This window comes from Sorex fumeus, unplaced genomic scaffold, assembly GCF_029834395.1.
Source record: "Sorex fumeus unplaced genomic scaffold, SorFum_2.1 ptg000008l, whole genome shotgun sequence".
Classification (NCBI taxonomy): domain Eukaryota; kingdom Metazoa; phylum Chordata; class Mammalia; order Eulipotyphla; family Soricidae; genus Sorex; species Sorex fumeus.
Window position 1 is genome coordinate 31752284 of NW_026606065.1, and position 14437 is coordinate 31766720.

Consider the following 14437-nt stretch of genomic DNA (forward strand, 5'->3'; position numbering starts at 1 on the left):
GAATCGAACCCGGGTCGGCCATGTGCAAGGCAAACGCCCTACCTGCTGTGCTATCACTCCAGCTGCCCCCCCCCCAAATTAGCTTTTCTCCCCTGTTCTTCAATTTTTAAACAAAGCTCAAGAAAAAGCTTTGTTTAAAAGCTTTTTCTCTCTCCAGCAGAGCTGACTACAGGGCTGGAGTTTGCATGTAGTAGGCCCAGCTTCTTCTTCTTTTATTTATTTATTTATTTTTTTTGCTTTTTTTGGGTCATACCCAGCAATGCACAGGGGTACAGAGGTTCCTCCTGGCTCTGTGCTCAGGAATTATTCCTGGCGGTGCTCGGGGTATCGACCATATGGGATGCTGGGAATCGAAACCGGGTCGGCCGCATGCAAAGCAAATGCCCTGCCCACTGGGCAACTGCTCCAGTTCCTACGCCCAGCTTCGAGCACCCCAAGCACTGCTGGATGTAGCCTCCAAATCAAGCAAAAACCCGACTAAAAACTAACCAGAATAAGAGAGATCAAAGCTGCTCATGTTCCATGTTGGGCAAATCTGGCTACTGTAATTAAAAAAAAATGAAAGGGGTTCACCTGCTTGTAAGAGGGTACTGGACTGGGATGGGGTCACTCCTTCCTAAGCAAGGGCCAAGGGCTGAAGGAGAGAGAGAGGACTGGTCCATGTCTGCCCAAGAAGGCATTCAGGAGACAACAGGTGAGCCAGCAGCTCCTAGAAACTACTGATATCAGGGAATTAAAGTGCTAGAAGCACGGCGTGAGGTTCAGAGGTTGGGCTGCAGCTTTTTCACACAGAAGACCAGACTTTGGTCCCCATCATCATATGGTGTGACCCCCCCAAGCATTAAGACCCGAGTAGTCCCTAATACAGAAACATGAAAAAAGAAAAAAATGCTCAAAAAAATTTTGATTTTTTTTTCCAAGTTGGGGTCCCCAACTCTCATCTTCGGCTTGTGGTTTTATGGGTGAGTGGACCTCAGAGCCCAAGGTCATCTGAATCCCTCCAAGTGCTCCTCCAGCTCACACCTTTTTTGCTACCTGAGCACCCCAGGAACAAAGCTGTGGCTGGGAGAACAGGTCCTGGGCAGTGAAGAGTTAAAAGAGACCAAACCTCTCCCCCATGGGTCCCAGCAGCCAGTGGCAGTCAGTCCCTTTGATCCTGCCTCTTAATTGCAGCCTGGTTGCAACAGGGGACTTTAAAGAAAAGAAACAGGGAAACTCTAGAGATAGGGTTTGTTTGGTTTCCTGAGGGGACAGTCTTTGGGGTGGTGGCCAGGAAGCTGATACCTCAGGGTTCAAATGAGGGGCTTCTGAAGGGGGCCAATGAATAGTCCTTTCTCCCAAGCTCTGAATCAGGTGTGAGAAGCAACTCCCCCCCTCAGAAACACCCATCACAGAGCCTGGTACAGCCTTGGCAGAGCGGGGCATAGAGAAACCCAGGGCTCAGCCAGGAGCTGACTCCAGTCAGTGGAGAACACCCTAGCTTCGCCTGCAAGGGAGTGGAGGGAAGAGAAGGGATTTCGAGGAATTCCTGTCAGGTTGGCAAAGCCACAGCACCAGCCAACATCTCACTGCTGGGCTGGTCTTGTAGCTAAGAAGGAGCCCTTACATCTGTTAGCAGCTAATGTTTCCTGCTTTGTGATGCTGTCTACTTAAGGTGCACCTGTATCTTTAGGCTCTCTTTCTCTCTCTCTCTCTCTCTCTCTCTCTCTCTCTCTCTCTCTCTCTCTCTCTCTCTCTCTCTCTCCCCCTCTCACACACACAAAGAGAGAGAGAGGAGGAAGAGAGAGAGCAACAGAGAGCAAGGTCAAGGCCAACACATCACAACAGACAATGGAGTTGTTCTACCACTCCACCCCACACTTTTCCAGGTGCTTCCATCATCATAGTCATCAGGAAAACAGGGGCAGAGCCACAGCAGGCTGGCACTCCTTCCCGAGCAGGTGCTGCCCACTCAACTGGTCAAGGAATCCTGCAAACAGTCCACAGTCGAGAAGAGGTTTTCTATGCCAACCCCAGCTGGGACAGGCCGAGAGCTGGGAGGCCACCCGTCTTGCTCTGTCGCTTGCCAGCCTGTGACCTTGGCAAGGACCTCCGCCTCCCTGCTTCCGTTTCCTAGTGTCAGAAAGCTGAACTGCATCAAAGCAGAAGCTTAGCCCCAAGAAGGCACTGCATGAGCTCAGTCTAGCATGTTCCCTTCCTTCCTCCCTCAGAGGTGGAATGAAAAGGTGCAGAATCCCTGCCATCTGTTATGTGGACAAAATGAGTTCATTACTTTTTTGTTTTGTTTTGTTTTGGGGTCACATATGGTGGTACTCAGGGCTTACTCTGAATCTGTCTCAGGGATTACTCCTGGGAGGGATTGGGGGCCCCTATGGGATGCCTGGAATCAGAACCCAGGTTGGCCGCATGCAAGGCAACTTTAAAGTCCCTCCTTCCCTCCACTGTACTATCGCTTCAACCCCACATTCTATCTTCACTTAAGCTGGGTTCCTGACTAGGAAAGAGAGGTGCCCGGTGGAAATGGAAGAGAGGAGATGGCTGGGCATGTAGGAAGAGGTAGGACCAGCCTAGGATGTTTCACTGCACCGATTACCTTAGAGAGAGTGCCTGGCCCTCTTACTCTGCCCTGACACAGGCTACAAGAACATTCTAATTGCATAGAACAAGGGTCCTTGTAACTGCCAGTAACAGGTCCTCTCTACTCTGCATTGGTGGAGGCAGACACAAGACAGGCAATGTGTACCTCTTACAGGGAAATGCTGAGTGTGTCCTGTTTCCTGCATGGACCCCCTGGAGGCTGGAGGGCTGAGCAGAAAGCCAGACTCTCAGGCTCCAGCGCTGACCACCAGCCAGAGGGCAAAAGATTAGGCAAGTGAGAAGACATATTCCGAGGTGAAAGTCTTGTGGGAGCAGAGCAGACACATAAACAAACAGGCTGGTCCTCCCCAGAGGCTGCGAGCACTTTTCTCAGGGATGGGAAAGAATTTGTGTCCAAGGAGAAGACAGCCAGGCGGGCTCACGGGAAAAGGCAGCTCAGCTTGGAACACAGCCAGAGTACAGCAGGTAGGGAACTTGCCTTGCATGTGGCTGACCTGGGTTCAGTTCCTGGTAGCCCATATGGTCCTCCAAGCCCACCAACAGTGATCCCTGAGTAGGGCCAGGAATAAACCCCAAGCCTCACCAGCTATACCTGAACCACCCCCCAAAAAAACAAGGAAGAAAATTTAGTCCCTGCTCATAGAATCCAAATAGACAGTTCTCGTGGATCTAGATATGTGAGCCAGTGTGAGAAAAAAATGTCCTCACTTTAGACAACCTCAAAAGGCATTTCTTAGTTTCAGAGTCATTATCAATTCTTAAAATAATTAGGTCTGGGCCAGAGAGTTAGGGGTGAAGGCATTTGCCTTGCTTGTGGCTGACCCTGCTTTGATCCCTCGCAGGGTCCCTAAGCACTGCCAGGGGTGACCTCTGAATGCCACCAGATATGACCCACAAACATACAATAAAATAATAAAATTTTTTTAATATTGAAAAGGAAAAGACTGGATTAGGCTTAATCTTAACCTAGGTTCAGTCAACTCTTGCTACATCCACGGAGTTCCTGAATCCCTGAGTCATTGGGAATTGCATGACTGATACCCAATGATAGTTCAAATCACTCTAGAATTCATATCCTCATCTTCACACACACACATACACACACACACACACACACACACACACATAGTATATTCTGAGGTACTAAGTCAGAAATATTTAGTATTTGACAATGGCTGGTTTTCAATATTTGTTTCCAGTCACTGTGAAGGTCTATAATCTCAAAGTTAACTGGGTATAAACAAGCTATAGTTAAATGGGTCTCCTTGTCAATCCAATATTCTGTGGCTCGAGCCACGACCATGACCTATACTAGCTTCTGAGAGGACCATGGTGTGGGGCTCTGGTCAAAGCGGGTAACCTCATTGGGGACAAGAATGCACTGTCATCCACGGGAGTCACTGAGATGGCACATCACAGGCCTGCTTACTCATCTCTGCTTGACAATTTTGCTCCTCTGGGGCTATTTATACTGAAACTTTGCTCGCTAGAATTCTCTTCGAGGTCCCTGGCAGTCTTCCCCAAAGCTCGCCCCTGGCCACCTGCCCTCTCCATAAATGCCCCCATCTTTCTAGAGGTCACAAGCATCCAGCCGCATGCTTCCATCCACGGCTTCAATGCAGGTGTGTAGCAGTTGGCACTTGCACTCCCCAGTTCCGCATTTCCAAGTGTCTGAGACAACCCATGTGATGCCTCAGCCTCAGCGAAGAAAGCCAGAGCTCTAAACTCACCGCATCCCCCTCCTGCACAAACCCCTTCCCACCGACAGGCCCCATCTTCTCAGCTTCCCCCAGAGTTCCCTGAAAAGCTCTCCTGTGAGGTGCGCCGATATCATTTTGCAGACTCTAAATTCTCCCTAGCGTCTGTTATAATTTTTTCCCTTCAAACTGCCTTTTGGATTCTCCCTTTCTCCTTGATCCTCTCCCTGTGTTTTGCAATCCAACTCCTTTCCCCCTCATGTCTGCAATACTGCAAATGGTTTCTGGCTTGTGGCATGACTTGCCACAAAATTTCTAACCTCTAAGCCTGTCTGACCGTTTCCCAGCGGCATCCTTACAACGCACTGGACGTGCTGTTCCAGGTCATGAAAGCAAACTCCACCCGACGGCTATCCACTCTTCTCCATTGGGACCGTCCCCATTCGAATGGCCCTTCCCACAACCCTCTGCTCTCCAGCACTTTCTGCCCATGCTAACACATGGCGTTTGGCTGTTTCTCCTTTCCTCACTGACCTTTCTGATTTTGACTACGGTCCTCTCCAGATGTTTTGGTCACATACCCCGTCAGAAAACACTTTTAAGCAGGAACTACCATTAGAAGACTAGTGTGCTAGGTGTCAGTGAGTGCCAGCTACACGTGCATATCAATGCCAGGGGTGGAAATGATCAAACACACAGGAAGAATATGAGTTAAATAATACATAAGATACACATTCAACTAGGACAGCGATATAAAAGAAGGGTTAAGGTGCATGTCTTGCTTCATTTCAATTCTTGACACCACACAGTGTCCCCCTAGCACCGCCAGGAGTGATTACTGAGCAAAGATTTGAAGAGCCAGGACCAACCCCTAAAGTACTGCTGGGTTGACCCAAACCTCCTTCCCTAGCTCCCTGTCCCCCAAAAGATGTAAGTTCAACCAAGTCTTGGCCTTACTTAGTGGACCATTTCTACTGTAGGTTCGGGGTGTAGCCATCACAATTTAGAAACACTGATCTAGACAAAAATTCATCCATTTACAACTCAAAGTGTGTGTGACACCAGTCCAAAAGGACCTCTGTTTTTCTGAGCTTTTAAACTTACAAGTAGTAAATCACTGATAGAATATTTGCTTCCCCGGTATGTTTTAGCTGATGAATTGAAGTTTGTGTCTAAGATGCCAGGAACACATAGATTTTTAAAATAACTCGATATCATAATTAAAAACATTACTGTCTTCCCAAAAATTGCTTGGGCTGGGCTCTCCTCTAGGCAACATCCATTATAAGAAAGCTCCATGACAAGTTGCCGAATAATTTCATTTCAAGACTATCTGGGACTGGAGAGACAATTCAGTGTGGAGGACACCTGCCTTGCACACAGTAACCAAAGCTCAATCCCCAACCCCCTATATAGTCCCTCAGCCTCACTAGCAATGATCTCTGAGTGCAAAGCCAGGGGTAGGCCCTAAGCACAGTGGAGTGTCCCTTCCAACACCTCCCTCCCCCCCAAAAAAGGATGGAGCTCATAGAATGACTGTTAACAGTTTCCTACCATGTGGAGACCTCAGTTTACCCTATTTTATTGTATTTTTTTGGGGGGGGGGGGAAGAGTTCATACCTGGGATGCTCAGGGACTACTCCTGGCTCTGTACTCAGGAGTTACTCCTGGTGGTACTAGGGGACCATATAGGATGCTGGGGATCCACATCAGCCAAATGCAAAGCAAACGCCCTCCCTGCTGTACTATTGCTCCAGCCCCAACTTATCTTATTTTAGACGGGTGCACTTTTTAGCACGTTTCTGAACCTCTCTCAAACTCAGTAATTTATAAAATAGGGTCAAGGATGGTGCTTTAACCATCAGAAGTAACGATCAAGCTTAAATATTGATTGACAGACACAGAAGACATTCTCACAATTACGCAACCCCAACCCCCCCCCCCAAATATTATTTATACCATGTAAATAATTGACCTCCTCACTTGGACTTTTTTCTTTTCGTCCACAAATTATTTTTATTTTCTTCATTGTGCTTGCTCAGTTGAAAATACCATTTCGCCTCTTTGTGAGATCCAGGGGGGTGGGGGTGGGGTGCAAAGGGGCTGAGCTCCAAGGGGGATCACACATGTGTCACCGAACCTCCCTGCACTCCCTCCTCTGCCTCCAGGAACTCCGTGAGGACAATATTAACTGTGTGAGGGTCTCTCCTAAGGTTCAGATGCTGAGGTTCCTGTGCAGAGATGTCCACTACAATACCCGCTGGTCCCTTCCCTACAGCACCGTGAGATGTTCTGAGGTGCCTTAAGCAATAGGTTGCATTTTGATTTCATTATCAACTTTGGATCTGCCCGCCCTTTCCCACCCTTCCTGCCCCTCCACTTCCCCCCACCCCCTTTTAGGGCCTTTACACCCCTGAAGAACATCCAGTTCTAGAAGCAGCAGCTGCCATCCACAGCCAAACCCACCTTGCTTCATCGAGGCTGCACTGGGCCTAAAGGTCCTAAAGTCCCCCAGGCTTTGAGTCCAGGCTTAGAAACGCACTCACCCAAGACCACTGCTGGGCCTGCACACACCTAAGGGTGCCCAGGAGCAACTGGGAAGTTTCCCCTGTTCTTCAAAGGACAAGTACACAGACCCCCTGGGGGTGGGGGTGGAATTCAAGTTCCCAAATCCCACCCAAGGGCTGAACTCTTCTCCTGGCCAAGAGTGTGCGGGGTCAGGGGTTTAACCCCATTGAAGCAGTTAATTGAGATAAAAGTCGGCCAAAGCCAGTTTTTTAAGTGGACCAAGGACCAATACATATGTTAATTCTGCAGCAGATCTCCATGTGGGGACCTATTCTTATCTTGTTTGTAAATCCCTTGTTGCGGGTGTTTGTGGATTACCGATGGCTTTGCACGGAGACCCCAGCATTTTTCAACATCCTGGCTGCCAGCAAACTGGCTTCCCCTCTCCCCAGCACCCCTCTCCACACCCCATCCCTCCCTCCCTCCAACTCCCCCGCAGCAGCACCCGGCCTCGGTCCCGGCTCCTTGCAAACCTCCGAACCTCCCCGTCTGCCTGCCGAGACCCATCCCTCTGAAGCATTCTTGGAGCCTGGCTAATGCTCGCTCTCCCGTTGGCCCCCTAAAACGGGCCCCTTACCTGGCGACTCGTCTGCCAGCCCCCGAACTCACTCGTCAGGTGGGAGCTTAGAAAAACAAAACACAAACTCGAGGGGTTTAAAAAGGGAGCTCACTTTCCCAAAGGAATTCTACTTTGGGGAAGGGTGGGGAGGGAAAGAGGCAAAAATGTCTAAAAGGTGGACTGGGAGACGGCTGGGGAGATGGGGGGATGGGGAGGGGTTATCCTCCAGCTCCTGAAGGATAAATAAAACACGCTAAGTTTTCTTGCAGAACTGGCGAACAGTGAGATAACTGCATGGGGTCTTCGCAAGCACCGCAGCACCCAGGCTCAAATGTGGGGGAAATCTAATTTTTTTTTTTTGCGATGACTCCCACCCCACGTCCCACGTTCCTGAGACATTAGGGTTGAATTTCATGTGCCCGGATGGTGTCTCTCAGCTTGGATCTAGGGCGTTTTCCAGAGGCCCCGCGCTCACCTTCCATCTACAGATGTGTTTGAGATCGCGCTTATACACTGAGAACTAGGAGCCGAGGACAGTCAAATAGATATTTAAAAAAAAAAATAGTCGCCATGCCTTCCCTTAATCCTCCCGCCTCCCCCACACACACCAAGACTGCCTGACGCCTGCAATTAATCGGAGCCTTGACAATGTTAAATTCCTGCCCGCCGATACCATGATTATTATCCAAGTCTGAAACTTATAATTTTGCATCACTTTTCTTTACTGCCCTGTCTTTTGCACACACACACACACACTCAGGGAGATATTAGGTAATTGCCTTGTTCTGGCCAAATAGCAAAAGCCAGGGAACCCAAGAGGTGTTTAATAAACACTTGTTGATGGATTGATGGAATATACTGACCAGGATCTCCCAGACAATGCAGCCCTTTGTCCACGCTAAAGTACAACTGGGGTGTCTACTTTGCTCCCGCAGCAAGTCTGCCAAGTGATGGGGGCACACCTTCAGAGCTTCCATTCATACCCCAACTCTCCCTCCTCCTCCTCCTCCTCCTGCCTTACCTTTCACACCTGCTTCCAATCTCAGCCAAGCACCAGACTAGCTTAGCTATACCAGGCCTGGACCCCTGGGCACCATCCTCTCCCCAAAGATCCCAGCTGCGGCAAACTGTGCCCCCCATGAAAAAAAAACCAAATAAACACAAACAACCACTGTGCAGAGCCAAATACTGGAAGAAGGCGAAAACAACCAGTATTGTAACAAATTTACAAAGCCCGTTAAGTTGTTTCTGTCTCATTCTTCGTGGAGAAACCAAAGCGATCTTTCTCATCAAGGTCCCTCCGCCAGCCAGTCGCATCTGCTCCAGTCTGATCCCTCCCCCCACCCCCATTCCAGAAACCCAGGGCACCTTCGTAGTTGTTTCCAGTCACTTCCTCCATGCCTGGGCAAACCTGGGGGTTGGGCCACAGGCCTATTGCCTGCAAAGATTTCAGTGTTCTTTGCCCTGTTCAGCCCCAGAATATCTCCTGCTTCCAAAGGCCTGACTTTGGACTCACCCTTGACTTTGCGACTTGCTGACTCGGCTGTTTTCTCCCTCTCTCTCCCCCCTCCCTCCCCCCTTCTCTCTGTCGGAAACACCCCGTCATCTCCATTGCCCACTCGCTCCCCAGAGTCCTTCGCTTGGCTCTTCCTGACATGATGCCAGCAACTATATCTGACCTGGATGCTGGGACCTCCAAGTCCATTTTCAACAACCAACAACGTTTCCCCCCACAGTAAAGGCCAGTACCACCTTTTCATTAATGAGCATCCTTCACCCCACAAGGCTGCCACCCTGACTTGGCTGTGGATCAGAGCTTTGGTCATTTCAGAAACTGTAAACAAATCAATAGGCCTCTTTGCCCTCGTATTCTTGTTCCCAGCAGGAGAGTCCAGAAAAAAGAGGCAGAGAAAACGAGTACCAGGCTGAGCCCCAGAGAAGCACACATACTTCTCCGAGGCTGGCTGGCGCTCAACCCTCCTCTGCCTAATTCTTGCTTGGAATCTTGAGTACCTGATCTTGAATTTCTATGGCACTCGGCAATCCCGGACTCAGCGAGGGACTGGCTGGTGGCCATGTGATATTGATTTGTTTTTACCATGGCAACAGCAAATTAAAACAACTAGCAGAGAGCAGAAGGCTGTTAACCAGTAAAGCTGTCTAACCAGTCTATTTCGCAAGCCTCTTTTCCTGCTTTCCCCTTCCATGAGCTCTCTTACTCCACTTTCACAAATCCAATACAAAAGTCAAAAGCAAAATATAGCACCTACGGCTTTGAGCTCTACCAGGCCTCTATCTGAAAATAGTCTAGTTTGCACAGCCTGGCACAAGATCCACCGAGAAGATGCAGGAGGCAGTGCCCTGATCTCCTTGGAAATTTTATTTGTTGACCTAAGGATCAATCGCTGAGAAAAATCGACCGAAGTCCAAAGCGGAGCGCAGGGTTTTTGCACATAGGACTTTCCCATCCCAGTTCCCTAAGACACCTACTAACAAACAGTTTCGTTAACACTGAGGTTTTCTCCCTTTGTACTTTAAAAGACTTCTTTGTGCAAAAAGACAAACAACTTGGTGGGGGGTAGCGGAGGACAACCCCCCCCACCCCAAACCTTCTCGAATACTACAACTCGGACTGTCCAGTAGTGTCGCCAATGTTATCGGACTCATTAGGAGAGAGAAGAATTGAGCTTGGCGCTTTGCTCTGAGCCGCGAGGGTCATCCGCAGGCAGACCGGAGTAGAAATGGGAACTCCCAGCAACTCTAGTTAGTATGTTCTCGGGGCAGCTTTTTTTTTATCCAGGGCTCTAGATTAAAAACAACAACGGGGGAGGGGGGGGGAATTAAAAAAAAAACACCAACCTCCCCCTGGTCTGTGGGCCGAGCCTCGGGGGGCCACTTGGGAGATGGGGCGCACTTCCTGCAGTACTGGACTTCCTCCTCTGGGCCATCTGCAGGATACGGTGCTCTGGATACAACAGCAGCTGTTTCCCCACCCCCCACCCCCCCAGCACGACCAGCCCATGAACTTAATAAGAGACACAACCTGGGCTCCAAATAGTGGCCAGAGAGAGGTGGGGGAGAAAAAGGGGTCCTCCAGGGCTCAACCGGGGTGTGTTTGTGTTGGGGGGGGGGAATTCTCCGGCTGCACCCCAGGAGCTGGGAGGTGGGAGGTGGGGTCAGACCAGAGCTGACCGCGCTGTGCAGGCCTTCCATCCCGCACCTCCAGACCAGACCCCCCGCAGAAATCCGGCTCCCACCCGGCCCCCAGGCTGCAGGCAGGCAGGTAGCAGCAAAGATGCCCTATTTATGCGTGAGCTGCGCGCAGGATTTCCAAAGGGAGGGAAGGGAGGGAAGGGAGGGAGGGAGGGCGGCCAAGTGGGAGTTAGAAATGTCCCCGGCCAGGACAGAGAGAAATATTCCTCTCCGTGAGCCCGAATAAAAGAACACCCAGCAGAAATAGTTGGGAGATGACGTCAGAAGTTCTGGGCTAGTGTCCTGCACTTCTCCTTGAGAGTAAAAGCAGTGGGTCTAGAAGGATCGACGTGGCATTGCCCTGCTTTTTAAGTGGGGATTTCTACGGCCCCTGCTCGCCAAACAGGCAGGCGAGCTCCAGTCACTCAACTGATTTATTTTTATATCGAGAGACTTTATTTTTCCTCCAAATGCCCACATGATACAATCCGCGGCTCCCGTGCTACTTAACCTTTATCTTTTCCAAAGGACAGTAACGTTTCTGGAAGAACATTCCCCGATTTTTTTCCCCCCTCTCCGCTTCAGTGCTTGCTAACTATTCTAAAAATGTTACACATTTATTGTAAACACATGCTTCCGAGGCCTAAGGAGAAAAAAAAAAAACACCATTTCCTCATGCCTGGCAGAAATTTAAAACGGATAAAAGGGCAGAAAGAATTCTTCCACAAATCTATCCTTTCCTTCTCCTGGGCCGAGTGTGTTAAAAATAAATCTCCCCCATCATTTTCTAACGGCTGCTTCTCGGCAAGAAAGTTGATAGGGTTCGGCACAGTGAAAACACAGCTTTCCAAGCTGGCCTGCCCTCATTAAATTATTCTGCTGGCTGTGTGTTCTCATTAAAAATGCATAAAGATCAGATAATTGCAGTAAGCATTATTAACCCAGCTTTACTTTTGAATATAATGGTTCCACTTTTAAGCAGGAAACAAAAGACTCAGACATACCGAGGAAAAGAAATGTAAACAGGAGCTACAGTATCGAAAACTTGTCAGGAAGCTGGCGCTGGCTAGCTTGTTAAAAATGTGCTTTTGAAAGTCAGTGAAAGTCCTGGCCTTGGGAGTGCCAGGGCTAGCTCTAAATTCCCAACAAACCAACTTCTTCCCAGCTACACATTCCATCCATGGTTATTTCCCAAAATTCCACCCCCTCCCACCTTAATTACAAGTCTGTTTTCAAATAATAGGATCCACGTAAACTTAATTTATTCGGGGGAACTGCGGGGTGGGGGGGGGGTGAGGATGAAAATATTCCATAACCAGAAGATCAAAATGCGCCTAAGAATTCAAATGGTTCCCGTGGAATAATCAATGGATCTATTCTTTGCAAGGGTGAAAAAAAAAAGGGGGGGGGGTGTAAGAAGGAAAAGAACTCGTCTCTCGTGCCTCACCCCACACCGCCGGCTTACATTCCAGTCTTTGCCATTTCTTTTTCTCAAATGCAAACGTTACGTAAAAAGTCCAGGGTCCTTCGTGCAAGTCTCCCGTTTGAATTAGTGGAATCCGGTTTCCCCGGCTTTCCAAAGCAACACGCATGGAATGCAGCAATACTGCAGCAAACTCTTTAAACATTCAAAAAAAAAAAACCGAGGGGTGGGTGGTGGTGGTGGTGGTGGTGGTGGTGGTGGTGGTGGTGGAGAGAAGAAGAAGAAGACGAAGAAGAAGGAGAAGGAGGAGGAGAAGAAGGAGGGGGTGATTCTCTTACCTTGTTTAGCTCAGCCTTGCTTTCCCATTTCCAGTAACCCCGAGAACATCTGGCAGAAGAATCAGGCGGCCGGGGCTGCTCGGCTGCATCCTGGGCAAGAAACGTCCGTGCACATACTTCTCCTTCCCTGTTTATTGTACTCGGGGAGCCCTCTGCCCGTAGCTGGAAAATTTTCGCCTTCAGATGATGAAGCAAAGACAGTCTAAACTCTGTTGCTGTAAAGCTGCAGTCCTTCCTCCCGACAAGCCCCGCCCCGCGCCCGCCAGCCAATGGGCGCGCGGCTCGTCAGCCCAGCTCGCCGCGACGGGCCCCTCGGAGGGTGACTGACGCAGGGACGCGGCGCTGGCAGTGTGTGAAAACAGTGCGTCCATACTGATGAAAGAGGAATTTCCCTCTCCCGAGAAAGCAGTCACGGCCCCCGAGACAAAGTGGCACCGAACTGGCAGCGCAGAGACGGAGGGGGCAGCTCGAGGAAACACCCTGCCAGCCAGCCAGCACCCCCACCCATCCACTCATCCACCCACCCACCCACCCACCCCATCCCCTCCCCTCCCCTGGATCCCAGCTTGAGTGGCTGCCTGCCCTAGAAATACTTTGGAAAATAACAAAAACTCCACCACCCCGGGAACAGAAGACATCCAGGTTGTCCAGGAAGCTGAAGTCATTCTTCCCTGGGATGAAAGAGAGCTAGACAGACAGCTAGGTGTTGTTAAGAACAACAACAAGAGGATAAAGTGTGCAAGGTCTACTCTAGAAGTGAAAAAAAAAAAAATGACAGAAGAGGACTGGTTAAATGCATATTCAGGATCTCTCTCTCTTGCTCTCTCCTCTCTGTCTCTTTCTCTTTCTCCTCTCTCTCTCTCTCTCTCTCTCTCTCTCTCTCTCTCTCTCTCTCTCTCTCTCTCACACACACACACACACACACACATACACATTTTTCCCTATAACACCATTATTGCAGGAGGTAGTGACTTAGCCCATGGATCTTTCCTTTAAGTTTTTAGACCCTTGGAGAGGTCAGTCAGAGAACTTTGAACAATCTGATATCTGTCCACTCCCCTTTTGTCCTCTAGAATCTGAGAGGGATTAGGTGTGCCATCACTGCCTGAGGTTCATTAGGTGTTTACTGCGCTGTTGAAAGTGTTTAGCTGTGGCGTGCACTGGGGTCCGTAGCCTCCTTAACGAAGCAATGATTATAAAAAGGCCTCAGTCCCTGATCCCAGGAGTCCCATCAGGGGCCCTGCCACAAAATATGTGCTGGTATAAGCTGCAATTGCATGAGATGAAGCAGGAAAAGAGAAATGGGAAGGTTAGTAAGGTTATACACACACACACATACACTCATAATATGCCTCCATACTTTGGGGCATTTGGAAAACACACACAAAAAAAACTCTACCCTTTCACTAAACATAACATTTTTAATTAAAAATATGAACCATTGGGATGATATAACTAGAGCAAAGCTGAAACATTGCCCAATTTTTCTGAAGAGTTTAACCCAAAGCATGGTTCTTTGGAGGCAACTAACTCTTCCTCCTATAACTCTTCCTCCTATGAAAGCAGTAATTTGGCGGGGGGGGGGGGGGGGGGGGGGGGGGGGGGGGGGTGGGGGGGGGGTGGAGTGGTATCAGAGTAGAGCAAAGATTTTTATTTCTTATTTTCCCAATTGCATTTCTTTTTTGAAAAAAAACCATGCCTGCTAGGTCATTTCCTCCACAGAATACTGTGTTTTGCTATCCTCAACGTTCAGACTTTTTGTCATCTTAATGTAAATCCATCCTACAACCTGTGGGTTTTCATCCACCAGTTTTTAACCTGTGGGTTTTCATTCACCAGTGTTTTTTTTTCTTTTTGGGTCACACATGGCAATGCACAGGGGTTACTCCTGACTCTGAACTCATGAATCACTCATGGCAGTGCTCAGGGGACCGTGCGGGATGCTGGGAATCGAACCTGGGTCGGCTGCGTGCAAGGCAAATGCCCTACCCGCTGTGCTATTGCTCCAGCCCCCATCATAGTCCCCCCCCCCCCGGAAATTGAAGGGAACTTTGTAGACAAC

General features: G+C 49.3%; 1 protein-coding gene across 9 annotated transcripts in view; it reads right to left on the reverse strand.

Moving 5' to 3' along the window:
- The window catches only part of MBNL2 (muscleblind like splicing regulator 2), a 166513-nt gene extending 153904 nt beyond the window's left edge, over nt 1-12609 (reverse strand). For 4 of the 9 annotated variants that reach the window (XM_056109947.1, XM_056109943.1, XM_056109945.1 and 1 more), the window contains exon 1: nt 12376-12607. The gene's annotated coding sequence lies outside the window, so the exon portion shown is untranslated. Of the gene's footprint in view, nt 1-12061; nt 12081-12375 lie in introns of those variants that run through there. The other 5 variants (XM_056109942.1, XM_056109938.1, XM_056109940.1 and 2 more) reach the window with 3 other exon arrangements.
- Between the last annotated feature and the right edge of the window lie 1828 nt (nt 12610-14437).